Consider the following 3,624-nt stretch of genomic DNA (forward strand, 5'->3'; position numbering starts at 1 on the left):
CAAAAGTACAAAAGTAGTAGCATCAAAATATGCCTTAAGTAGGCTATCAAAAGTAAAAGTGCTCATTTTGCAGAATATCCCATTTCAGAATTTCCACTTATTGTACTTACGTGTTTGTAGTACTGTATTTCTTCAGTGCATCAAGATATTTACAGTCTGTTTCTTACACATGCGGTGGGACCTACTGCCAACTGTCACACCAAATTTGGGGTCAGTCAGAACTTGTATATTGAAATTACATGTGTCCAGGTGTGTGTTACCTTCCATTTGGCCTTGCTTTAATTTGGACTACATTAAACCAGTGATTACAGCATGCATCTTTCACAGTTGTGGTCATTACGTTAGCTGTTACTTATGGGTAAAAAGCACGTTAGCTAATATTAATATTACTGTCAGAATCACCAAGGCCACCAAGACTAACAATTTAACAGGCTAGCGAGGGAGCAGTGTCATCATGCAGGAAATGTATTGTAAATTGACTGGGGAAAAAGATAAAGCCATTGGGTATATCAACACCTTCTTCAGACATATGTCAACAATTTGAAGGAACAACTCTATACAACTAAAATTACAATACTTTAACCTATCATGTATCAAAAAACTAACGTCCATTTGTAACTGCCATTTCTGAAAATATCAGCAAATGCATCATATCTCGTGAACTTGAAGCTTCCAGAAAATTTCCACTTAAGAGGTCGGAATACCACAAAAGGGAGGCGTTCACAGGGACATTTGCTGTGAACAAGGTAAACACCACCCAACTGAAAGCACCGATATACAGGATGGAAAGCAGTATAAATATTTAAAGGTATGTGAGAGCATATGTAGTACAGGTGAGTGTGTGTACAGTAGACAGTATGTCAGTAATAAGTAGGTATGAGCCAGCAGCTGGTGAGTGGTCTTACTTAATTAAAATCAACTTATTTAAAATGTCCAATTCACCTGAATTGCATGTGTTTGGCATGTGGTGGGAAACCCACAAAGTCACACGGAGAACATGCAAACTCCACACAGACAGGAAGAAGGCCAGGACCTCCTGCTGTGAGGCCACAATGCAAACCACTGAGCCACCGTGCTTAAAAAAGAAAACCTTCACTTGTCATTCTCACTGAGTAAATGAGGAGAATGTCTTCCTCATCCAAGAGAAGAAGTGCTGGACAAAGTTCTTCTTTTTTTTCTTCTTCTCCTGGATCGTAGTGTTGACTGACAATGAAAGGACATTAAACACCTCAACCATCCTTCAAAAGAACAATTCAGACAGAAGAGGAAGTGACTGTGTGAGTGGCTGTTGTGTCACTGTCACAGACTTTTCTCTGAGGATGTCTTGTCAGCCTGCAATCTATACACACACACACACACACACACACACACACACACACAGTAAGGGTATTTATTCCTGTTATTGTCATGACATCTTAAAGGAATTATGTAAGCTTCAGTCATGACCAGAGGAAATCCCCTGCACTCTCTTCATCTTCCAGCTGCAGTGTGTTCTCAGGTGCAGCAAGCCGAACCATGATCACACCTGATGGAAGACCTATGGGAGATGCTGCACTGTGTTGGTCTGGGTGGATGCCGCTGGTGTCATCCTCTCTCAGAGCAGCAGTAGCAGGCAGCTCCTCACTTACAGATGCCAATGCTGCATTTTGTGACTTCCTGTCAATGTCATTCTGCAAACTAAACACACAAACACACACAGTTAGTGTATTATTCCTGTTGTTGTCATCTCAAAAGAAATGTCATACCTGACAGATATGTTTTATGACCAGAAGAGATAATCTCACCTGATGTCCAGATCATGGCGCATCTTCGGGAAGCCCTTGGCTGCTTTAGGACGAACCATGATCGGACTGGTTGGAAGCTGTGTGGAAGCTGGGCTGAGGCCTCCGTTTTTTGTGTGTGTCATTTCCATGGTCATCTTGATCCTATTCCTGTTCTTTTTAATGCTGGGTTGGAAACAAGACTCAGAGCTTACCACAACAATAAACAAGTATGCAACAATCACTAATCCAATTGTAATGAAAATGACTCACGTCAGGACGAAACACACTCACACACACTTACTTGGAGCTGTGGTGGCCCTTGTCAATGTATGGATGGATGATGACTTCACTGGGAGTGATCCTCTCATTCTGTTCCAGTTCTAACATGGCCTCCAGGAGATCAATGCACTGACTTTGCTCAACAGCCTCAGCTTTGTTCTTCCACTTCAGACGTAGCTATTTTAGAAAGCAATGGTCAAATCCTCTGTTAGTCAAGTCCTCATGATTGATGAAAAGAGTTTCAGATCATCTAGAGAGGAATAACAGCTGGGAATGCGGGACATGTGAGGGGATTGTCCCCAGAACTCCTGATGGGTCTAAATGAAGGTTCAGTGCATTGTATGAATGTTCCTCTTAAAGGGTAACTTCAGTATTTTCAACCTGGACCCAATTTTCCCAGGTTCTTGTGTCTAAATCAATCACTAATGGGATCAACAGTTTTTGAAACTGGTCCAGTAAACTAAAAGTGCTCAATTTTGCCACTGACAGACTCAGATTTTTTATTCTAGGTGTCTGACAACATTATGGAAAAGATCCAGACAGAGATAGAGCTTTTGTTTAAGCAGAAACAGCCTAGAGCTCACTATCCCAAACCCACCAGACTCTATTTAAATAAACAGCAATTTTTTCAACATAAAACACACATCATTCAAAGTCAACAGAAAAAAAACAAAACACACAAAACCCTTTTTGGTTCATCTTCCAACAGAACGCTCAAATGACTGCTTTATGGTGGGTGTGGCAATAGCAATTTTGGGGCGGTTTCTGGTTAACAAAACGGACCATTTCATTTGTCTATCTCTATAGGGACCCTTCCTATAATGCTATCAGACACTTTTAATAACAATCTGAGCCTGTCAGTGGCAAAAACAAGCACTGTCAGTGAAGGTAAACTGACGGTGCACAAACGCCCTGAGTGGTTACATTGCAGTCTGTTTTGCCACCGACGGCTGCAGCCCTCTTGCTTAAGTGACTGGCAAGACTGCAGCATATTTGCTGAATGAGGTCAAGCGCTAGAGTCAAGTTTCCAAAGTGTGCATATTAAAAGAATGCTGTCTCTGGCTGGTAATATTACACCTGACCCCTCTAACAGGCCCCGGTTTGTTTCCACTTGTGCGTTCTGACGTCCTGACGTTTGCTCCTAAACGTTCCATCGTCTCCATGGCGCACAAGATACAGTGGCGGTTCTAGCCTAAATGGCGCCCTGGGCAACACCCCACTATGGCGTCCCCAACCTGATCTCACAAAAATACATGAAATGACCATGACCTTTTAACACCATCGTTTCTAGAGTACTATCTAAAATATCTGAAATTAGCCAACATCCTTGCTTTTTCTTAACATAGTTCATCTAGGTGCAGTGTCATTACTAGTTCGGCTTTACTCGATATTAGGTATATTCAGTAGATCTATCTTTTTATGACCCTATTTTACAACTCTATTTTACAAGCCACAAAAACCTACTGTCCCAAAAATGCTGTTTCTAGCATATTAGCTAAAATATCGAAAATTAGCCAACATCTGTACTTTCTCTTATCATAGTTCATCTAGGTGCAGTATAATTACTAGTTTGGCTTTACTA

This window comes from Epinephelus fuscoguttatus, linkage group LG2, assembly GCF_011397635.1.
Source record: "Epinephelus fuscoguttatus linkage group LG2, E.fuscoguttatus.final_Chr_v1".
Lineage (NCBI taxonomy): Eukaryota > Metazoa > Chordata > Actinopteri > Perciformes > Serranidae > Epinephelus > Epinephelus fuscoguttatus.